Source organism: Panthera tigris, chromosome B1, assembly GCF_018350195.1.
Source record: "Panthera tigris isolate Pti1 chromosome B1, P.tigris_Pti1_mat1.1, whole genome shotgun sequence".
NCBI classification, from domain to species: domain Eukaryota; kingdom Metazoa; phylum Chordata; class Mammalia; order Carnivora; family Felidae; genus Panthera; species Panthera tigris.
This window is the reverse complement of record NC_056663.1, coordinates 193,239,394-193,264,049: the sequence shown is the minus strand read 5'-3', so window position 1 is coordinate 193,264,049 and position 24,656 is coordinate 193,239,394. Positions and strand designations below refer to the sequence as shown.

The following is a 24,656-nucleotide window of genomic DNA, read 5'->3' as shown; positions in this document are numbered from 1 at the left end:
GGACATGTTTACCTGAGTTTAGATCTGTCCATGTCTCCCTTGGGAAAAATAAATAAATAAAACAAAAAAAAAATCTGCCTTTTATTTTGCTCTCTCTTGTGCCACTTTATGCGCATTTTTTCCCACCACTGTTAACTTCACCCACATCATCCTAACTGGTTCTGATTTGTCATGTGTGATGTCTTAGAACCAGCCCAGGACATAATAGGAGAAAAAGTCCATCTGTTTAAGCAACAAAGAGACTGGGAGTAACATTGTTTTAACCTACCTATTCTTTGAACTTGAAGTCAAAAGGAGACAGCTGGTCTGGCTTTGCTAAACTGACCTTTAGGTTGTCCAAATGAAGTCCATTTTGGCACTGGAAGCCATGCTTCCATCCAGATTCCAGCAATCAGGAGAGTGAGACAAAGAGGGGAGAAGTCTCTCCTTTGGCCACCAGCTTCCTCCTTCTCACGGGAAGTAAGGACTTCTTAGGAAAGTCTCCTTTCTCACAGGACATAAGATTCTATAATAGTTTAAAGCTACGGCTCCCTGAAGGCAGGAATGGTGGAATCGTTCTTGTTGAATTGTCCATGAGTACAGAAATTGCTCCACAAATTGTTGATAAATGAAGGCGGGGACAGGAGAGGTGACTGGATTTCACCTGAAGACCAGAATTGCTGCCTCCTGTCTACCCTGGAGCGGAGACATGTACAAAGGGCACTGGCTTCAGAATCAGACAGCCCTTGGGCGAAACCCAAGCTCTGTAGCTGACTGACCTTGGGCAAGGCACAGCACCTCTCTGAGCCTCCATTTCTTCACCTTTTTTAAAGTTGTTATTTAATTTTTTTAATATATATTTATGAGGGAGAGAGAGAGAGAGAGAGAGAGAGAGAGAGAAAGAGAGGGAACGAGTGGGGGAGAGGCAGAGAGAGAGGAGACACAGAATCGGAAGCAGACTGTAGGCTCTGAGCTGTCAGCACAGAGCCAGATGCAGGGCTCGAACTTACAAACCATGAGATCATGACCTGAGCCGAAGTTGGACGCTTAACCACCTGAGCCACCCAAGTGCCCCTAAAGATTTTATTTAAATTCTAGTTAACATACAGTGCAATATCAGTTTCAGGTATACAATATAGCAATTCAACACCGTATATAATTCTCTCTCTCCCTCTCTCCTGTTTTCTTTTTCTCCCTTCTCTCCCTCCCTCCATCCCTCCCTCCATCTATGGATAGATAAGACTCTATGAGAAATTTCACTCTTTTATCAAAGATAACATCTGTTTTCTTCTTCTTCTTCTTCTTCTTCTTCTTCTTCTTCTTCTTCTTCTTCTTCCTCCTCCTCCTCCTCCTCCTCCTCCTCCTTCTCCTTCTTCTTCATCTTCATCATCATCCCGCACTCATTTGTTCAGTGCTTCACAGAGTGTCACGCCTCTGTTCACACACCCTCTAAGGCCAACTCTGATGATGGACAACTTAGGGAGTCAGGACACTCCAGTGGCTAAGAACCTGGGCTCCAGAACCAGAGAGCCTGCACTTGACTCATGTTCCGGAAAGAATTAGTTTTGGGACCTCGTAAATTAGTGAACTTCTCTGTGCCTCAGTTGTCTCATCTGCAAAATGACGACACAAGTAACATTTCCCTCCTAAAGTTGTTAACGCTTTTCCTAAGTAAAGCACTTAGAATAGTGTCTGGCTCATGGCAAATTCTCACTGAATCTTATCTCATATCCCTATTGTTGATCTCATTTTACAGAAGTGTAAATAGCTCAGAGAGGCTGTGACTTGCCCAAGGTCACACAGCAAGGAGCAGAAGAGAGCCTACATCTTCTGCCTCAGCTGTGATCTCTTCCTGGTCTACCACACCACAAAGGGTGGGAGAAGGAGCAGAAGGTTCACCATGAGGTCTGTAAACAGGGACGGCTTTGGGAAAGAGAACCACGTGGAACCCTTAGATTGGATTGCTTGTGAGCTTCTGGAACACAGAAAGTCATCTTAATCCATTTCATATTCTGCAGCACAATGTCTGAGGCAAAGTAAGCGCTAAGGGAATATTTGTGGAAAGAATTGATCAGGAAATCGATGAGAAAACCTGGGGATGAGAGTAATAATGGTATCGAGCCCTTTGAACCCTGGTGAATGAGCCAGGTCCATAGAGTGGAGGCAATCTCGATTTCTAGGGAAAGAGGGACAGGCAGTCCTGCCCCAGGAAAACACAGCCCAGTTGCAATGCATTGAAAAGAGAAGGGGATTCCATTCTTGGTTCTGGAGAATGGGTCCATTATGGGGTATGTCCACAGAGAGGGAAGTATGTGGCCAAACTCAGAGCTGTCTACAAGGCTTCACCTCTGACTCATCCTCCCTATGCCCACCTCCACTCCAGTCTAGAAATGGCTGGGTAGAAACCGAGCAGAAATCAAATGGCTGGGCAAGAAGAGAAATCGCCAAAGTTGCCCTTGTGAGAAGAATTTTCCATGGAAATACCTAAGAGCAATTCTCATGCCAAGTCATAATCATCACATCTCTGCTTCCCAAGGTGTTTTCCTGTGGGTGATCTCACTGTAACCCTTCAAGGCTGCTACAGAGTAGGAAAAGCGACATCTATTATCCACATTTCACAGATGTGAACACTGAGGAAAGCACAAGACACCTGCCCAGGGTCACTCGGGGAGTTGGGGCCAGAAGTAGGCCCTGACACAAGAACCAAGTCCACACCGCGGCCTCCCCACATGATTCAGCCACGTTCTGGATGCACACATAGCAAATCCCACAGCCCCAGTGCCTCGTGGGACCACACAGTTCCCTCCTCTAACCTCATACACCACCCTCTCCTCCCACCACTTAGGTGTAAGGATCAGGGAGGGACACTGGGTCTCTGTCTTCTGAGGCTGGAGGAGGTCTTGCTATGACCACAGCTGTCATGGCCCTTTGTAAGCTCTTGGGCCATCTGAGGAGTTCAAGTGGTCAGGAGGATGGACCCCAGTATCTACCTGGATTCAAATCCATGGCAGCCCCATGTTTGAATGGCCTTGAACAAGTTACTCCAGCTCCCAGGAGCTCAGTTTCTTCATCCTCGTAATGAGAAAGGCATAGGAGATTTTAGCTCTATTTAAAGATTTCTCTGAACAGATTACAAGTTTCCATGATGGATCAGGCTGCCCCATCAGGTAATAAGTCCCCCATCACTGGAAGTCTACAAGCAGACTGGTGCGTGCAAGGGTCCGCTCATAGGGAGGGAGCCATAAGGGTGAGGCAGGTAGTGCACGATATGTGGACAGAACCCCTTGCCCACACTACCGAGCACATCAATATCACCCAAAGAACACGTAGAAAATGCAGGTCCCGTAGCCCCGCCCCCGGGTAGTCTGCAAACATGTCAGATGTAGCTCAGAAACCTGGATCTTTCTTAGAAGTATCCCGAGGTTTTCGTTTGCTAGGGCTTCTAACAAAGTGACACCAACTGGATGGCTTAACCAAAAGAAACTCCGTGACTCACGTTTCTGGAGCCCAGAAGCCCGAGATTAAGGTATCAGTAGGATTGGTTTCTCCTGAGGGTGTTAGAGAGACTCTGCTCCAGGGTCTCCGTGAACTTCCGGCGGTTTTCTGGCAATCTGGGTTATTCTTTTTCTCACAGGCTGTCACTCCAGTCTGCGCCCCATGCTCACATGGCATTGTCCCTGCGCGCATCATGCCTATCTCTGAGTCCGCATTCCCCATTTTTAGAAGCCATATTGGATTGGGGCCCACCCCAACAACACTGCTCATCTGCAAAGACCCTATTTCCACACAAGGTCTCACTCGCAGGTACTGGGGGTTAGGACTTTCGACATCCTTTTCAAGAAGGCAAGTCAATCCATAACTCCAGGTGATTCTGACGTGCGGCCAGGGTTAGGGACCCAGCGGACTACAGCTCTTCAAATGGCCTCTAAGCCCCCTGGGAATCTTGAATGGCTGCAGCTTCTGACTCAGTGGGTCTGGAAGGCCCCAGATTCTGCTTTCCGAACAGGAGGTCCTGATATGGCTTGCCCACGGACTGGCGCTCTCAGGGAGGTCGCTCCCAGCACAAGATGCCCAGGAAATCCAGAAATGGCTACCACGCAAATAGAAGCTCTCTGCTTCATTTCTCCTAGGACAAGGGTTGCTTTCTTCTTCGGTCTCTGAGGGCATAGGAAAGAAAACCTGCCGGTATGCCCCATGCCCCTTCAGAGCCATCACCCTGGTAGGGGCATGGACCCTGGGATGGGATGAGAAGACTGGGCTGCCAAACTCTGGGAAAAGCTCTGATGCTCATGCTCCCTTGTCCGTTTAATTTTACACATTCGGGATTCTTTTGTTGTTCCCCTTGTTTTGTTCGGTCCCACACCCCTTAACTCCGTGCCCAGCCTAAGCGTGCGCTGGGTGCACCTGACTCCCACGAAGTGACTGCCGCCCGCCCACCTGCGCTGGCAGTCAGGGGCCAGAGACTCGCGAGCCAGCTAGGCCTGCCCGGGACCTCTGAGAAGCCCACCCTCCGCACTGGTGTCAATCCCAGAGGCCTGCCGGAGGAGGTGCGCCCCGCCCCACGTGCACAGCCCCTCCCGCCCTGGGTAATCGGGCAATGGGACAGGCCTGGCCGGTCACAAAGGCGACAGCTGCGCCGAGGGGCAGCCGCCTTAATTTATTTATAGATGCGCTGGCTCTTTATGTGGCCTAGTTAAGGACGCCTTTCCATAAATACATAGAAACGGATGTTATTCTAGAACCCACCAATAATAGGCACAGCTGTAGAGACTGCTGCTGGATTAACAGCCCCACCTCCCTCTCCGCACCCCCCTCCCACCAAAATAGAAAATAAAGTTTAAAATGCACGTGGGATTTTTTTTTTTTTCCAGTGCGTGTATGCAAGAGGGAAATTCTGTCAACAATGAGATGTTTCTTTGAGAGCAAAGGCAGAATTTCTCAGGAAACAGAAAATTACGAGCTAAGGCTACCTCTTGCCAAGCAAAGACACAGCTCTCACCTTCCCCCTCCCAGGATTGTGATCGCCGCGCCCCACACTTTCACCCGTCCCGGTGAGCTTCTGTTTAACCCGGACATAATCCTCTTGTTCCAGAGGCCACGCGCGGTTTGTTTCTTTGCAAAAATATAATTTGCCAAATGCCAATTCTGGCCCTTTCCTTGGCGATCAGTTGTTTGGGGCGCTGGACCAATGAGGGGTCTTTGGAGTCAAGGGGCCGAGAAAGAATGAAATCATGACGGCGTTGTGAGGGAGTCCTCCTCCCTTATGCCTTTGTTATTTCCCCCAGTTCGTTCTACAGACCCTTAATTCTATTACCCAGCTGTAATTTGGCTCTGTGTCTCTCCAGCATTCTTTCCTTTCTTCTGCCCCTTTTCTCTTTAATCGATTGATTCATCTGTAATTGGATTTTCTCTGGCTCTTACCAGCTATTAAAAGTAGCTACGTGTGTGTATGTGAGTGTGCTTTCTAACTAGGCCACGCTTTCGAATGCCTTGCAATCCTGAACCTTGTTCGGGTTTCTTAGTATGAATTCAATTCCCTGGCTCCTTTTGAGGCAGCGGGGAGTAGCAGAGAATACAAGGCTTGGAAGCCTGACAGAATGATACTGTTTTGTTTTGTTTTGTTTTTTGCTTTGTTTTGTTTTGTGGAAGGCTGACATTTATTGAGCTCCTACTGCGTCCCAGGTGTTCTCCCAAGCCCTTTGCAAGCATTACTGACTCTCACCACATCCATGTAAGGCAGGTACTGCTATTACCCCATTTTGGGGTAATGGAGACAGACGGAGGTTAAGTAACTGGCCCAAAGCCACACAATGAGCTAGTTAATGGCAGAGCTCTTGATCACAACGAAATTTCCCTAAATTCTGCCTCTTCCTATCCGTGTAAGTTTCAGCATGGCTTATTTCTTCCTGCCTCGGTTTCCACATCCACAAAATGAGTAAGGGTCGGTATCTCTTGCGAGATGATTTTTAGAACGTACTGAGAATATAGTGCCTGACTCACTGAGGCTCACACACACAGTAGATTCCAGTAATCCCTGTGCTATGGATGAGACCAAGAACTAAATACAGGAGCCCCGTGAGCACGGACAGCAGAAATAGAGCGCTGTCCTCTGAGGTCTGCTCACTCCACCGCCCCAGTCTCTGCTTTGGACAAACAACCAGAATCCAAGCAGATCATTTTGTAAAATCACAATAAAGATTCTGCTGCTGGGGGCTCCTGGGTGGCTCAGTCGGTTAAGCGTCAGACTCTTGATTTCAGCTCAGGTCATGATCTCAGGGTTTGTGAGATGGAGCCCCGACTCTGGCTGTGTGCTGATAGCATGGAGCCTGCTTGGGATCCTCTCTCTTTGCCCCTCCCCCACTTTCTCTCCCTCTCTCTCTCTCTCAAAAGTAAATAACTTAAAAAAAAAAAAAGAAAAGATTCCATTGCTGGTAAGCAGTGTGTCTTCAAGAGAATTTCCTCTTTCCAGTGTCCGTTTTCCCAGATGTAAAATGATGGGGTAGAGTTGGGGGACCACCACCACCTTTTCCGTGGTGACCTCAGGGGACGGGCTCAGTGCTGTCACCTCAAGGCTGGACCAACTTTTCCATGTCAATAAAACCCTTGAGCACTTATCAGCTTCACTTCACATAATTATTTAACTGTCACCACAAATGCATACAGTCAATACTCTTATCTCCATTACACAGATGGGGAAACTGAGCCACCGAGAGGTTGAGTAACTTGCCCAAGGCGGCATGGTATATTCCAGAACCACGACTCAGACCACACTCTCTCCATGAAGACAGGGGACACCCCTAGTTTTTCTTCCAGGTGTAGGGCCTCAGGGAAGATCTGCTGAGCTTGGCTTTGTCATTGAGATGAAGTGGGGCAGGGTGCAGGGAGTGAGTCAGGTGCTAGCAAGGGGTAAATTACTGAGGGACGCTGGACGGGCCAAAATGACTCCAGAATAACTTGCTGCTTGACCATCGTTTAGGCGGTGCAATACTTCTGACCTCTATATCTTAAACAATCGCAGGGGTGATTTCACAAGGTTGTTGAATGAAATAATGCGCATGAAACACAGCACCACACCTGGCCTTCAAAGACTCGTGACTTCCTAATTCATGGGAGTTATTACAATAATTATTATTATGAGAATGAATTTTGAATTTTTAAATATGGTCCCCCTATGCACGTGTATGTATGCAAGATTTTTAAAAGATAGTTACCAAATTGATTTTATATCAGATTAAGCTCTATTGTTCTTAAGTCAAATTTTATTTTATTTTATTTTGTATTTTTAAGTTTATTTATTTATTTTGAGAGTGAGAGAGAGAGAAAGAGAGAGTGCTAGAGGGGCAGAGAGACAGGGAGACAGAGAATCCCAAGCAGGCTCTGTGCTGCCAGCGCAGAGCCCAATGCAGGGCTCGAACTCACAAACCAGGAGATCGCGACCTAAGCTGAAACCAAGAGTCAGACACTCAACCAACTTTGCCACCCAGGTGCCCCTAAAGTCAAATGTTAAAAATCCCTTCTAGGGGCGCCAGGGTGGCTCAGTTGGTGAAGCATCTGACCTTGGCTCAGGTCATGATCTCTTGGTTCATAAGTTCGAGCCCCACGTCAGGCTCTGTGCTGACAGCTCGGAGCCTGGAGTCTTCTTCAGATTCTGTGTCTCCTTCTCTCTCTCTTCCCCTCCCCCACTTGTGCTCTCTCTGACTCCCAGAAATAAATAATAAAAGTAAAAAAAACAAATTTGTTAATCCCTTCTAGAGACTAAGAACAGAATTGGTCCTAGCCCATACCCTTCTGCCTACCCCTCTTTCTCCTAGGTCCTAATGCTGCTCAGAGAGACAGAAAACAAAACACAACTTTGTCACTCAAGGACGGGGAGTCAGGAATTAACCTCCACTGTGAAACTGCAGAGTAATATAATTTCACAACTTCCAACGTCTGGCAAACTCCACAGACAGTATTTGCAAAAGCAGTTTTGCAAGGACCACACTCGGGAAATCCCCAAAGAATGTTTATAAATACTGCAGATTTAGAGATTTAATTCTAAATTTTCCCGAAACCACATCATCCAAAAATGTAACACTCCTTTTCAAATTAAAATGGTGTGTGTGTATTAACTCTAACACAGCTCAGATATAATTTAATTGGACCAAAATTTCCAGACTGATCATGACAGTATTGTTTGAGGTCATACATAGTTGTAAAAAACTATCAGTTCAATAACTCATGCCATCTCAACAGCACTGGTTACTACTAGCCAGGAGCTGGAGAAAGGAGGGAATGGGGAGTCACCGCAAATGACTTCTTTTGGGGGTGATGGAAGTGTCCTTGAATTACAAACTGTTATGATTTCCCAAACCTGTCTCTAAAAACCACTCAATTGTATACTTTAAAAGGGTGAATTTTATAGCATGTGAATTCTCTCCATTTAAAAAAAGATAATGGAAAAAGATGGGTAGAAGTCTTTGTAAACTGAGTCAATAGACAGAAAATCTGGGGAAAAAATATGTTCTAGAACTATACCTATTGACATAGACTAATGGACTATACAGAATAAGATTCAAAATATCAAGTCAGGAGAAAAAAAAATCATGTCCCAACTGACCATATAACCTATTTTGATGAAAAAAAATCATATCTGTGTCTAGAAGGATCTAGAAGAATATACACCAAATCATTAACCGGTCATTTCTGGAAGTACAGGTGGTTTTATTTTCTTTTTGCCTCTCTAGCGGCATTATATATGGTTTTTAATAAAGGGAGGAAAAAGAAGAAACCAAATCTGGGAGGGTAAGTAGGATAGATGACAGATGGAGACGTTTTACTTTAGACCTTCAACTCACCCAAAGTAAAGAAGCTTCAACAACGTGTGGGTTTGCGGCGAAGTCCACGATATGTGCTGTGTCAGAAAACCGCCATCGAGGGCCAGCAACACAGAGACAAACAAACAGTGCTTCAGTGTTTATCAGTCGGCAGTCCTCCCCCACCTCTTCCATTTTGATTTACAAAATGCAGGGACTGTTGTGATCGAAGTTACAAGCAGAGCCAATGGTGCTTACCAACTGCGTTTCGATAAACGTAACTGCGTTTCGTTTATTATCACGGAAACCTTATTCGGCCTGTTAGGAGTTAGTTCTAAGTTGGTCGGTTCTATTTTACTGACGTCATGTACACCGTAATAGCTGTTGAGAAGGACTGGGGTGGGGGGGGGAGCCTCTATTTTCAAAGTGTCTGCTACATGTCCGGTATGTTTTAGGCAATATTGATGGAGTTTTTACTTAGCCCCAAACAGGGTCCCCTGAGGGTAGTGACGTGACCTCCACTGTTCAAGACACAGAGAGGCTGGTTGACCGGCCTGAGGCTGCCCAGCGGGCGGGTGGCTAAACAGGGTCAGAATGCCTATGTGTCTTCCCCCAAGAATCATGTTCTAATCCTCTACAACCCTCCCCTGCCCTTGGCCTCACAAGGTCCTTGTAGCCCACTAATTATCAGACTGAAACATAGATTTCTGTAAGGCTTCTTTGAAATAAAATTCATCAGCTGCCAAATCACTCACTTACTAAATTGCCAGTGCTCAGCCCTGACCTTCTCATTGAGGATGAAGCCCCTGCCTCCCCCAAGCACACACGCTGTGCTGGCACATCATATGGAGGGGGAAGGAAGACAGGGGAGTGAGGGAAGCAAGCCTTTCTCTCTGCCCTGACTCCACCCAACAAGGGCTCCCCTGGCCCCAGCCCTGCAGTTGGTCCCATTATCGCTTCCACCCCAGCTAATTATAGTCGCTGATTACCTAACAGCAAGCCCCACTGTCACCTGCTTTGCCCTGACGGATTATGCCATCTGGGCCACGTGGCCAGGGTCCGAGAGCCACGAGAGGTCACAGAGAGGGGCAAATGGCTCTGAATGGGAAGAAATGTGTTTACAGCCCTGACAGCTGACTGGGCCATTAAAGGGGCTTTAGCTGTGTGTTCCCAGCTGAAACCCCTCTCCAGGGGCCTCCCTATTAGCTAATGGGATGTGGCTGCATATATCGCTCTGGTTCCAAATGTGGGCATGCTGGGGGACTGACTGCATGCTTTCCTAAAAAGGAGAAGAAAAAGGACTTAGGAGAGACCTGGGGGCTCACAGTTGTTTGGGGTCCTTGTTGAACGGGCATCAGAACATGCCTGCAGAGGCCGTGCTCCATGGCCGGCAGGATTCAAATACATTTTGCACTTCCTGTGCTCATGTCCATGAAATTAACACGTGTATAAAACACATTTTATGACATTAAAGAAACCCTGTAAGGCGATTTCCATTTCATTAAGAACTTCATGTCCTTAACAGTAGTCCTCTATCTCAAACTTGATTGTGCTTGTGTATATGACCTGGGAATGTCATCACAGTGCAGATTCTGAATCTGTCTCGATTGGGGTGGGGGGAGGAGGGGAGAGGGAGTGCAGATTCTGTATTTCTTTTTCTTTAACGTTTATTTATTTTTGAGACAGAGAGAGACAAAGCATGAACGGGGGAGGGTCAGAGAGAGGGAGACACAGAATCTGAAACAGGCTCCAGGCTCTGAGCTGTCAGCACAGAGCCCGACGCGGGGCTTGAACTCACAGACCGCGAGATCGTGACCTGAGCCGAAGTCGGCCGCCTAACCGACTGAGCCACCCAGGCGCCCCCAGATTCTGTATTTCTAAAGAGCATCTGGAAGATTACTGATGCCACTGGTCTGTGGACGATGCTTTGAGTACCGAGGAACTACTTAGTCACTGAATGAAATTAAATTACCAAATTAACATCACACAGAAAACCTGTAAAATGGTATTTTTCCAAATGTGTTACAGAACACGAGTCAGCCAAGGAGGCTGCCTCGGCTCCAACAGGTTCTCAGTGGAGTAAGTTCCGGAATCACCGCATACTCTGCACCCCCCTGGGAATGCCCAATAATACATCATTAGCATATTGGAGCTGAGGAAGCCTGCAGTGATCTGTTCCACTTTAGATGTGAACAGTTTGCGTTCAACCAAAAGTTTGGTGCTTTATGCCCCAGTTTTTGTTGCAACCCTCACTGGAGAGTCTCTATTATCCCGATTGCTTAACCTGACCATAAATGTCTTGATTTGAAAAATGCCTTCTCAGCCATACAGAGTTATTCACGTGAAACACACACGCACAAGAAAGGCTTGAACACTGGGAAGCAATGCTTGTATGAGGTACTGTCATGAAATGCAGGCAGTGGCGGCTTCTTCTGACAGCTTCTGAGCCCAGTGACCTCAGCTCGCCTGGCTTCCCCTCCTCCCAGCGCGATGAGGAAGTAGAAATGGAGGAGGAAGTATTGAAAAAGTGCCCAAGAGGTGGGACAAGGACGACTGCACAGGGGGTGTAGGTCTAGAGGTCTGATGACAAAGGCCAGTACGACTACTGCAAAATAGAGCTTCAAGGTTGATTTGCTTACAATTTACCTTAAAAAAAAAAAAAAAAGCAAAATTTACCAAACCACTTTCTAAAAGCATTTTTATTTAACATCATAAAATGCTCACCGTAGGATATTAGATAAAAAAAATAAAAAGGCATCAAAGTGGAAGACAGAATGTAACCACAACTTGTGTGTGTCTGTGTGTTTAATGTATATGCAGGGGTGTGTGTGTATACACGTGTGAGTCCATGTGTGTATATAACTGCACACATGAATTTGAAGGAGGAGAGAGAATCATCTAGAATGTTTGCTTTGGAATCAAGCAACATTAGGTTCAAACTGCAACTGGTCCAAGTTTCTTAACCTTTGGGTTGTATCTTCTGTGGGATGAGACTAACAATTCCCACCTCAGGCTTATGTGAGAATTAAATGAGATAATGTCTGGCAAGCACTTAGCACATGGCCTGGCTCAAATTTAAACACTCACCAAATGGGAGTCATGATTGTATTAATATACTAAGAGTGTGGAAGAAAATACACAACATGTTAATAGTGGGTCATCTCTGGGTGATGAGTTAGAAGTGAATTTTATTTTCTTCTTTCTACATTTCGGAATTATCCAAAATGATTCAAAGAACACCCTTATAAAATTAAGAAAAGATTATAAGACAAACTTTATAAAGTAAAATGCTAATTGTAGTTTTCTCTGGTTAAGAAAGGTGGGCCATTTTTATTTCCTTCTTTACACTTTTGATTTTTGAAATTGTCCACAACTCACTAGTTTTAACAATTTTTGAGTATGAAAGCCATGTCCATCTCTTTTGGACATTTTGGGAAAATGCAGAAAAACTCTGAAAAGAAAGTAAAATCACTGATAGTGTTGTGATTTCTCTGCTTTTATTACTCTTTGTTTAAATTTATAAAGTACAGATTCACACCTAAATGAATGGTCCCCTAGAATTGTGCAGTGCACAACATGGACAACCATATTCATGGTCCTGAAATAGCACCCCCCATACACTTCTCAACCCACCCCCAGAAGTCACTGATGTGAATTTTTCCTGTATATGTATCACACACACACACACACACACACACACACACACACATACACACATAGATATATATACATGTGCATACATGCTCACATGATTAAGTAAAAATGTCTTTAAGGAAATTCAAGAAAGATTTTAGAGGCCACTTATATGTAATAGATCTAATTAGTTCCCCAAGATCAAGTCTAGGAGGGAAGTACTTTCCCCACGTTCTCCATGAGTAAACTCACTTGAGCAGATATGCTTTAAGCATCTATGCTATTCCAGGTCCTATACTATTTACTAAGGAAACAAAAACGAGGAAGACACAAGATCTCTGGTCTCAGCAAGCCTCTAGGCTATCACAGAAATGCGCATACAGTAGTCCCCCCTTACCGGAAGTTTCAGTGATCTGCAGTCAACTGCTATCAGATGGCAGATGATCCACCTGACATAATTAATGTAAGAAGGTCAAGAGAAGCCACGTCTTAGGGCCTGCAAAATTCACCACCCCCCTTCATCTCATCATGCATGGAATTTTATCATCATCACAAGGAGAAGGGTGAGCACAGTAAGAGATTTTGAGAGAGAGACCACATTCATGTAACTTTTATTACAGTGTATCGTTATACTTGTTCTATTTTAGTATTAGTTATTGTGGTTAATCTCTCACTGTGCCTAATTTATAAATGAAAATTTATCATAGGTGTGTCTGCACAGGAAAAAACATGGTATACGTAGGGTTTAGGGCTACCCACGGTTTCAGGCATCCATTGGGGGTCTTCGAATGCATCCCCCACCAGATACAGAGGACTCCTGAACCAGAAATGTGTGCAAATACAATAATGGAAGCCAATAACAGGTCCAGAGGCAGTAAGGAAGAGATAGTGAACCCCTTCTTCTGCAGGGATTCTGGAAGCCCTCCTGGGGAAGAAGGCATCTCACCTATATCTAAAAGGCTACAGACTTGGGTTCCTCGCACACCCACACGATCTCACACTCCCCACCTTTCATCATGTCCGGGCAGGTCTCTGGTCTTGGGCTGGAATATGTTCCCACGCTTCGACTCCGAGGCCAACCCGACTCATCTTTCAAAACTTAACCAGGAGGTACCTCCTGAAAGGCATCCCTAACTACCCAGCATGAGGAAGGCACCCCTTCTCACTGCACGTGTGTCTTTATCAGACACTTACCAAATGACTCACGAGACTGGAAGTCAGCGTTTTGCCCTATTTATCTTTGAGCGATGGGGCAGGACTGAACGCCACACCCAGTACACGGCCCCCAATAGATGTCTTAAAAAAACCAACAACAGCGCCAGGGTATAGTGCTACATCAGACCCATAGCAGAGATGGCTTCTGATCGCATAAAGAACACACATATGGGAAGAAGAAAACTGTCCCTCTGCCCTGCATCATTAGAAAAGAGGCTTCCTCTGGGAACACACAGTTCCTCAGGTGGCGGCTTAGCACCCAGACAGGACCTTTGTGCTCATTAAGAATGAAGGCCTCCAGGCTCCAGCAGCTCTGAACCAGCAGAGCAGAGAGGCTGGATTCCAGCGCCGACCCACTCAGCGGGGTGGCCTTGTGCCGGAGAGGTACTGCTCCAGGACAGCCCTGCTGACCCATGGATGGACAAGATATATTTCCTCCCAAGGAGCTGACAGTCTGTGCAATTCAACAATCAAGGAAACCCGCATAGTGAGTGGCTGCTTATAAAACGTTGAGTAAATAAGTGAATGAATGCCTGTTAAAAAAAAAAAAAAAAGCGATGAATTTTTTTACACTGATTCCGATTGTATTCGGTTAGGTCCTACTACGCATTTGCTTTGTGCTCCGAGGTCCACTTTGATCAAGTCTTCCAACAGGGGGGTCTGATTCCTTTTCTTCCTGGCTAAAAGCTATGGAAGCCTCTGACTTGTTTAGAACAGGTTAAATGTTCTGGTGCAAAGGACCCAAACTGCAAATCAACATAGACAGGGCTCTGTCAGGTGCTTTCATGTAAACTGACTCACCCGGCTGTTGGCCGCGTTACTCATCAGATGCCCCTCTCTCGCCTGCTTGCTTTCAAAAGGCCTTTATTATACATCCACACTGTTTAAACTCGGGCAGAAGCAGTGACGAGTGGCCGGATCTTATTCCGGTGTTACCCACAGCGCTGTGCACACGGTAGGCGCTCCAAACATCCTGGGAGAGTATTTCCATGTTACCAAAACTCTTGTTTGATTGAGGCGTTAGACGAGCCCGTCGTTGGGTGGGACAAACATGGAAAAAGCCCAGGAAGCTGCAAAAGTTGCTTAAGACTATCCCACCAGTGGGGCAGGGCCCGGCCTGAGACCCCAGGGCTCTTGACCCTAACAGAGCGCTCTTTAAGTGCCACACACAGGCCTCTGGCCACCCAGGGGGTGACCGGAAAGTGCCTCAGAGGTCCCCAGACATCAGTAGCAGCAAAATCAGCAATGTCATGAAAATGTAAATTATAGACCAGGTGGCTTTAAATACCTGTGGGACCAGGCCCTTGCTTTGCAATTACAGAGCCCCTGCTCTTGTCAGAACTGTTGCAAAAGCATTGTCATGGGGCATTCGTGACTTGCTCCTTCCCCCTGTTCACCCACCCTGGATTTTATATTGTTTCCCCCCCCAAAACAACACTGGATCAGAGCAGCTCTTTGCCAGAAGGTGATCAGAATCTCTCAGACGGCCCACCAGATCAGCCCCAGCTTCTCAGCCCAGCTTTGGGGAGCCTCTTGTAGCTGACCTGTCCCCGCGTTCCTGGCCCATTCCACATTTCCCCAGATTCTATACTTTGGCCAGAGGGAGCCCTTCTCTGCTTCACCCCAGACATACTTGGGGCCTTCCCCTCTGCGAGCCCTCCTCGGGTGATGCCCCTGCTCAGAACAGCCTCTCTTTCTGTCTCTACCGTGCAAGTCCTCTTTATCCTCTGAATGTAACAATGGACCCTTGCAATTGAAAGTGCTGTGCTGCTCTGACTTCCTACAGCACCCTTGAAATCTCCTTTGGGTGGGACACTTAGCAGATCTCTTAGGCAGTCTCTTATCTCTCTGGGCACAGTCACATCTCAGCTGGAAGTAAGTTCTTTCCACCTGAGAGTCACGTCTTCGACAGAACATGGTGGGCAAAAATCTCTGGCCCTGGAGTCAAAGGCCTGCTTCTAACCCTTTAATGGCCTTTAACTGTCTGGCCAGGAGCTAATTTCCTTTCCTTTTCAGAGGTCAGGTTTCTGATCTGTAAAAGGGGATAATACTAACTGTCACATGGGGTTGCTATGGGGCCGATTAAGAATCCAGGGCGCCAGGGTGGCTCAGTCTGTTAAGTGGCCGACTCTTGATTTCAGCTCAGGTCACGATCTCACCGGTTTGTGCGTTCGAGCCCCACATCCATCTCTGAGCTGACAGTCCAGAGCCTGCTTTGGATTCCATCTGTCTCTCTCTCTCTCTCTCTCTCTCTCTCTGCTCCTCCCCACTCGTCCTCTCTCAAAATAAATAAATAAACTTAAAAAGAAAAAAAAAAAGAACGCAGATTGAGCAAGAGAAAGTACCTGGCGGATAGCAAATGCTCAGTAAATAGCAGTTGCTGCTACCATGTGAGAGGGTAGGATGTATTCAGGGAGTTACTGTGGCTCACTGATGGGTGGAGCTCCCCCTATGGAGAGAGGACTGGTGCGGATGAGGTTGGAGAACTAAGCCAGGTCCAGACAATGAAAGGCCCCCTACACCTCGTGAAGGAGTTTGGACTTGTCCAGAGAACGAGAGTACTCAGGGAAGGGTTTTAAGTAGGGGAAGGACTGATCTGATTTACATCTTAAAGGCTTCCTTGGCTTCCATGGGGAGGATGGTGTAGAGATGAGGTCAAGTCAGAAAAAGAAGTTAGAAGGCCAATACAGTCACGCTGCTGAGGCAAATGAATCCCAGTCCCTCCTTTCTGGGAGCCTGTGGTCTACCGCGGGGAGACAGATAACTAAGGAAGGACAGTAAATGGAAAATGGTGGGGAAAGGAATGTGGACCACTTGGAAGCAAGGAGAGAGAATCACCGTCTCCACCTGATAGGGAGGGACACTCCAGGGAGGTTTTAGGGAGAACATAACCTGTAGGGGCCCCACCTTTTCTGAAGAACACCTTATCTGAAGACCTGGACATTCTATTATCGTCGTTTCCAGGACAGGAACCCCCACCGTGTATGATGGATGAGACCAGGAGATGGTGAGGATCCCATCCAAGGATAAGATTCAAAGATGAAAAATCTCTAAATTTCATGTTCATCCGAATGCTTTGAACCTTAATCTCCCCTTTGTGCTGTCATGTCAGTATTTTGCATTTTGGAGGGCAATTATTTGAAGAGGGACAATCAATGCTTTTCTATTTTACCTACCTATCGGTCGACCTATTTTTTTTTTAAGATTCCCTGAGAAAAAAATTTTAGAGGAAAACAGGAGCTCTGAAATGAGCTAGAATTTAATGTCATGCCATTAACATTTCAGAAAATGCCAGCGGAAGCTTGAGGAGATAATTACATACAAGGGAAGCAAATTGGGTGTGTATGCCACAGGTCCACCAGAAAGTGTTTCAAAGTGGATCGTGTCACCGAAAATTGTTTGTTCTCAACAAGTTTGAGCTGAAATAATATTTACATTTGGACGAATGGTTTCTAATTGGGTTATCCATTAGCGATGGAGGGCAGGAGTCGTGAGAAAATGAAACCTAATTTGCAAGCCTCAGACATGAAGGCAGCGATTAGTTGTGGAAGGTGAGCAAATGCACAGCTCCTGAGCCCTATCTGCCTTCAGCGGTGCCAGAAAGGGGTGGTGTAGCCAGGGATGAAGCCAGCAATGCCCAGAGTGCCAATGAAAACTCACTCTTTCATAGAACTTTACAAAGCACTTTCCCACACACGATCTTCTTTGATCTTGTTTGTCCTCGTTTACAGCTGAGGCGATGAAGATTCAGGTGACTCACCCAAGGTCACGGAATGAGGGCAGGAAGGGACCGTGATGCATGCCAGTTCTTCTGACCCTCAATCCCATGTTCTGGCCACCCTGCCTCTCAAAAACCTTCCGAAAGTGACAACTCATAGTAAGACCCTTGGCAATGAAGTATACACGCAGCCAATATACTAATGGGTATAAATCAATTGCATAGTAATGGCCTGACCCTCAGCTGCTGGGATGGTGGCCACAGGGCTGTCACTGGTGAGGCCCAGCAGGGCAGCTCTTCTCAGCTCAGGCTCAAAGCTGCCAGAGCTAAACTTGCTCCTTTAGGCAGGAGGACCCAGACAAATAGACTATAATAAGTAGACCTTTGCACGGGACAGACTGGAAGCAGAGTGACCAGGAGAGTTTCACCGATGAAGGCTGGGTGGAGGAATATGTATGATTCTTGGGAGAAGTACACAAAACAACCCTTGGTTAGGCTTAAAGGATGCAAAGCAAGAAGCAGCCACCCCGCTGCTGAGGTCAGGGTGAGACACACAGAACAGAGACAAATCTTTTCCCACTGCCCTAGTGACAAGGGGGGGTCCACTGGTCCATTCGAGCAGAAAACTGGAAATGTATCAGACCCACCAACACTTTCAAAGGCTTCCTCTAGTGACCTGGGGATAACATGCAAATCTCCTAGGAGGATTCAAAACACCCCAGGAGGTCCCACCCTTGCTTACCTCTGTAGCCCCGTCTCTCATCACACTTCCCCCCCATGTATATACCCACAAGCAGCCCATACAGTCACTCTAGCTATCCAAACACTTACTGCTTCTCTTCCTCTGCCACAGCATGCTCTTTCTTGCTTCTAGACCCCGATCCAGGCTGTTCTTTGTATCAGCTTCATTTCCTCCTTCCTATCCCAACTGCTTAGCTCCTACTCATTGAGTATCAGCCTACAGGTCACTTCTCTCCATCACCTCTACCCTTATGAGGCTAAGTTTGCCTGCCATGCTCGCCCATAGCAGCCCGTACTTCCTGAACCCTCACTGTAATTGCTCAATTCATATTCCAACCTCACTACCCAGCAATTACTTGATAGAAGCAGGGATTGCTTGCACGCTCACTATGGTAACCCCAAGCCAAGCACATTTGTTGAACGATAGGATAGATTAATCCTTTAATTAATTTCACTGGTGGTAAAATCTAGTAAACAAAAAGCATTTCTCCTTTATAGAGGGTAAGTTAGTTGGTCTCAACTCGACAAAGATCCAGCTGGACAACCCCACCACGTCATGTTACATAAGCACCTGAACAGACCATTAGAGTCAAGATTCTGCCAAAAACGTGAGCAGAAGAGCTGTTCACACAGTTCTGACTTAAGAAGGCTTATTTCTGTCTGGGTGTGATCCAAGTTACTGAGGGCTTTAAATAATTGGGAAAGACATTATCTTTGGAAACTAAAATCCAACCCCTGTCCCTTGGTTCCTGCCAAATATCTCCCATAACCCACATTAAGTGGATTCCTCTGTCCTTAATCACATACTAAATGCCTGCATCTGTGGTTGGCATCAGTGGTTGTGAAGCAGCTGCAATCACCACATACATGTCCTGTTATTACAGCAGGAGAAATATTGGGTAAAGGGCTCCAAGTAGTGAGTGAGAGTAAGATCTTCCTTCCCACCTCCCTCCCTTCCTCCCCCTCTCCCTTCCTTCCCCCCTCCCTCCCTTCCTTTCTTCCTTCCTCCCTCCCTCCCTTCCTTCCTCCCTCCCTTCCTCCCCCCCTCACTTCCTTCCTCCCTTCCTCCCTTCCTCCCTTCCTTCCTTCCTTCCTTCCTCCCTTCCTTCCTCCCTCCCTCCCTTCCTTCCTTCCTTCCTTCTACTCCAGTTAAGGGTCAATTACTTTCTAGGAATTAAACAGAGATAAATAAGACACATTCCCTTCTTCAGAGGGTTGTCTAGAAAAAAAAAGAAGGTGTTTGGAGAACCAAAACTTCCTTAAAATCGTTTACTCTTTGCTTCTTAAGCTTTCATGTGTATTTCAAACCACCTAGGGATCATGTTAAAATGAGGTCCTGATTCAGTAAGTCTGGGGTGGCTCCTAAGATTCTGCATTTCTAATAAGCTCCTGAGTCCCACCAATGCCGCTGGTCTGGGAACCACACTTTGAGGAGAAAGCATCACGATATGATCTATATGGAGACAATCATTACATCCCTGTTGCCTCATTTAATTCTCACAAAAATCCTGGGAATATTTAGGGAAGGATGTACATTATGACCTTTTCACGGGTAAAATCATTGCATCTGGAAGAAATTAGCTATTTTTGTCCCAGTGGTACCACCTGTAAGACCAGGATTTATGTATTCATACCCAAAATCTCAAACCACCGACGTCGTCATTCCTCCACATGTCACCTACCCTTAGCTGCTGACCACAGCCAAGATGCCCCTCCACCTCTGGACACAGACCTGGAAGCCACCTGGTGGCCTCCTCTGCCCTAAGATGGCATACTGGCAGCTCTAGCCCTCTCCTCTGTGACCGGCCTTGGCTGACCTTCGCTGATTTGGTGACTCCCAGGACAATGGACGGAAGGCCATAGGAAGCAGAAGAAGAAGGAATGTCTGGATTTTTCTGGAAGCACCTAGTGCCGCTGGGTCTCAGAGAGGTCTCTGAACACCTGTCATCTCCTCCGCACTTCTGTTTCTCTACTCAGGTTACCTGCCGAGGACAAGCCACTGTACTGAGGTGTTGATGAGCACCTACCATATGTAGGATGCCGCACAGGTGTCTCTCCCGAATCAACTCAGTCACTAGGTGCAGAGTGGGCTGAGGTCTTCAGTCATGCAGGCATTCATTCAACATTAGTTGAGGGCCACCTGTGTCCTCGGCACGGGCTAGAGATCAATATAGATAAGACATATTCCTTCCTTTACAAGGATACTCAGAGAAGGTGAGAGACACATGCAAATTACCCAGCTAGGAAGTCTACAGCAGGGGCAGGAAACCACTATCTCCCCAGCCTAAATTCCTCACTTTTTCCAACTCCAGTGAACTCTTGAGACCAGCGAACTTCCTCATCTGAGGGACGTGTTAATAACACAGAGGTGAGGATTCCGTAGGTCCGAAAGAGGCCCAATTATCCGCATTCTCACAATCATACCCAGGGATTCTGATTCAAGCAAAACTCAGATCACCCCCCGAGGACAATGACTTCACACCAACTGTGGAAGTCAGACAGGAGCATTGCCTGCCTACAGGTCTCCCTGGGAATCTGCTTCCTACAGAGACAACAGACATCCTCTTGCCTTGGAAAGACTGATTTGGTTGGAAAGAGGAGCTCATTTATGGCATCCAACCAAATTTGGAAGCAATGTAACGAGCGTGACGTCTGAGGCCAGGAATGCAGCCCTGCTGGAAGGCTGCAGGGCTAGCAGGGCGTGGGTGGGTGGGGCAGCTTTCGAGGACCGCCTCCACGCTGCTCACATCACATCATGTTATTATGATGGATGCTCCTCAGTGCCAGTGCCCTGCCATGTGATCATCACTTTATAGTTCACAGCCCCACAATCTTAAGGGATGGTCACTTGGGTCCTTCGGTTGGCAGATGCCCTAGATAAACACACCCCCCTGGTAACCACATAGCAGCTGGGAGGGGTGGTTAACCCTGGGCTCCTGGACTCCAGAGGTAATCAGCTGCAGCCACCAAGTGGGACACTGAAGGGGATTACAATGAGTCCCTGCTGACCGATGAGCTGAGCCCAGCTCAACAGACTGAGGACAACTGAGATGGTGAGAAGAACACTGAGCTAAGAGCCGACCTGACCATTAACCGATGGCAGGAGCCTCAGCAAGTCAGGACCCCATTCTGGGTCACAGTGTCCTCATGAGTAAAATACTTTCAGCCCTGGTTTTCTGGAAGTCCTTAATTTTGCTATAGGGAAAAGACGCTTGTTCAGCTCAACATGGTAAGTTGAAATCTACCCCTGGCTCTCTCCTCACTACATCCTTCACTCCTGGAAGACCGGTCCACTCCCCAGAAAGCATTTGAGTTTCTCTCATCCCAAATGCACTACCTCCCTCTCTTTGCGGGGCTACTGGACCTGTATCATAGAATCAAGAGGGTCTGACTCAGGAAGGGAAAGGAAATGGACATATCCCAACAGCAGGAGTTTGTAGCTTTTTTAGCCATTAGCTTGAGTCGGTACCACCACCTTCCAGACTCTGTGTTTTTCTATTTTAATATTTAAATTCTGGAAGATGGAGAGTCCCACAGGCCGTGGTGGAGTTGGATGCCTACTCCTGGCTCAGTCAGGTGCAGCCAGGGGGGCAGGGTCACTAAACAGCAACATGGCCAGTTACACTCCACTGCCTGTGAGAGGAAATACCCAGAGAAGGGGGCAGCCCCACCAGGGCTGGACACAATGATACTTCCTGGGGGACCTGAGCCTCTCCTGTCCTTTCAGCTCATTTCCAATGTCTGCTGATGTTCTGTCCTTTCCTAGGCCCCCAGGTCAAACACTGGGAGCTGAATTGCTTCAAGATGCAAACCTCATAGCTGAACTGTATCAAGAGCGCCAGACTCGATTCTCCACGATGCACCTACTGGCAGGATAATGTCATTCATTCTATCCCCAGGGGTCAGCCCTCACTTAGAGCTCATGAACTCTGGAGATGGGTACACCACTAACTGATCCACCCAGCAGAAAGCCATCCCACTGCCCTCTTCCAGAAATCCTGTAGAGGAAGCTTCCTGTAATGTTTATGATGGTGCAAAGGTCTGTGCCGGGCCCCGGGGATAAAGATAAGGCCATACCTCCAAATCCCTACTTTCAAGAGAGCTATCAGAAGAGAGACCAGGAAACAGGCAACAACACAAGAAAAGAGCCCCACATGCTTTCCTACACCCAAGACAGGAAGTTGAAGTCAGGAGAGACTCAGATAAGCATCTCCAGGGAAGGCGGTGCTTTCCTAAATTGTGTCTGAGAGGAGTAGAGGCTATGCAGAAGGAAGGGTGGCAGAGAGTATGGGCAGGAGGAATAGGACGTGAAAAGACTCAGAGGCAGTCCACCACTCAGCAAAGGCAAGGCATTCCTTGCCTTGTGTAAGGCGAGGAATCCAGCGAGGATGAGGCTGGACGGCTTGGCAGGGGCTGGACTGAGTTAGGCTGAGTCAACCAGGCTGAAATCTGCGAGGCGTGGAGAGAGGATGGGAGTGGGAGACAGAGGCAGAAGCCAGCAGGGAGGTGCCTGCATCCTCCAGACGAAAGACGATACAGATACGCTGCAAGGTACGATTTAAGCTAAGATCTAAGAGACAAGAAGGAGCCAACCGCAGAAAGATCAGAAAGAAGAGTATTCTAGCAAGAGAAACAAACAGTGTGAAGTCCCTGAGGAGGAAACATAAATAGCTTGTTGGAGGAATACAAAGTGAGCTAGCGAGTGGCTGAAGACAGTAAGGGCAGTAAGGTCTGAGACGCAGGCAGATGAAAGTCACCCTGGAAATGTGGGGAAAGTGGTGTTTGAGTTTTCTTCACAGGGAAGAAGCATTTTAAACGAGCAACTCACATGATACTAGTAATACTTATGTTTACAACTTCTCCTTATTGTGCAGACAGGGGCCTGAAGGGAAGCAACCATCGAAACAGAGAGAGCAAACGGGGGTCTACTTACGCACTCCAGGCCAGGAAGAAGACAGCGGTCAAGGTGTAGACTGCCATGGGCAGACTGGTCCAAAGTTTTGGAGGCAGAGGCATTTCCTGAGGTGGGAAGACTGGCAAACAAATGAGGTTATCTTTGGGGGAGATAGAGGCATTCCAGAAACTCAATGGCTCCCTTTCGAATGTGTTATGTTTGAGGTGCATTTTAGAGATCTAAGTCGAGCTGTCAGGTAGCAGGTGGTTATAGAGGTTTCCCTTTGTGGCTAGAGACATACACCCGAGTGTCATTAGCATATACATGGCATTTAGAAACGTGGATGGGCCTGGACTAGATAAAGAAAGACAGAGAAGAAAAGGCAACCTGGGGCCAAATCTTGTGGCGTCCACCATTTTAAGATAGAGAAGAGGAAGAGAAGAGGAGGAGAAAAGCGAGGACCAATATCACCTGTGAGATGGGAGGAAAGAGAGGATATGGTTTTAGGGAAGCCAGAGCAGGGTGGGGGTGGGGGTGGGAGGCATCTTAAGAATGAAAAGGTGGCCAAGTCTGGCTACTTGGCAGAGAGGGCAGGAAAATGAGGACTGGGAAATAGCCGTTGGATTCAGATCCCCAGCCCCTAGGACCACAACTGCCACATAGTAGATGCTTAATAAATACGAGGTGAATTAATTGACTGAAGAATCTAACCCAAGGATGACAAGAGCAGAACATTTTTGGCTTCCAGGGTACCACTCTCATCCTCCTTCCTCTTTGACAGACATTAATAATCAATTCTTTTTCTTTTTCTTTAATCCAGACCCAGCTTTGGAGTCCTTCTGCTCTAGGCAGACCCTGTCAAGTAACTGGAACTGTCATGCAAATTGAAGCATATGTGCCATTCCTGGCATTAACTGTAAAGTCCGGGCGGGACTTCCTTTCACTTATTCAACAATGGAGGCACCAGGAACTACCTGCAAAGGGCACTGCAGAGGGAATTCGTGCTTATGCGAGGATGAGTCAGGTGACCGCTAAGACCCCTTGAAGAGTCCGTGGTTCAGATGACGGTTCTCCCTGCTCCGAGCATGCGGCCACCCAAGACACAGAGAGAAAAATCCAGCCCAGCCTGGGTTAATACGTGTGAACTAAATCTTTCTGAAAACGTCTCCTATGCATTTCTTTCCCCCTTATCTTTATTGGCCTCCTGAAATGCCTTATCTGCAAAGGCATGATTCTGTCCTCAATCTCTGTCTATGAGCACAATTACCATTTCTGCTTCTTCCACAAGGTAAAAATAAATCATGAAATGCAAGACATGAACTTACCTTGTCCACTCAGCCATAGGCAGACTGGCTTCGTCTCCAAATGATGCACTCCCCCACAAAAAATCACAGCAGACGGTTTTATTCTTCAGCCCAAAGCACTTAGCATTGCGGGGAGACATCTGCTGCAGACAAATCTTGGGTCTTTGGAGCTTTAATACTCTAAAATTTATTCCTCTCCACCACCTGGAGGCTCAGGGGTCCATTTGTGGACTTTTCCACCTAATGCTGCCTTGCAAGCTAATGGGCAGTTGGTTCACAGGCATGTAAGTTGCAGCTCATCTGTTAAAACCCCTACATCCGTATTGCAGCAGGAAGGGGAGAGAATTAACCATCAGCTTCTTGTCTTACCTTTATTA

General features: G+C 47.0%; 1 long non-coding RNA gene across 1 annotated transcript; it reads left to right on the top strand.

Moving 5' to 3' along the window:
• The first annotated feature begins 22,362 nt into the window (after nt 1-22,362).
• Nucleotides 22,363-24,289, top strand: LOC107180688. The gene is made up of 3 exons (XR_001511443.2): nt 22,363-22,632; nt 22,956-23,105; nt 23,796-24,289. It is a non-coding gene; the product is annotated as an uncharacterized LOC107180688 (long non-coding RNA).
• The last annotated feature ends 367 nt before the right edge of the window (nt 24,290-24,656 follow it).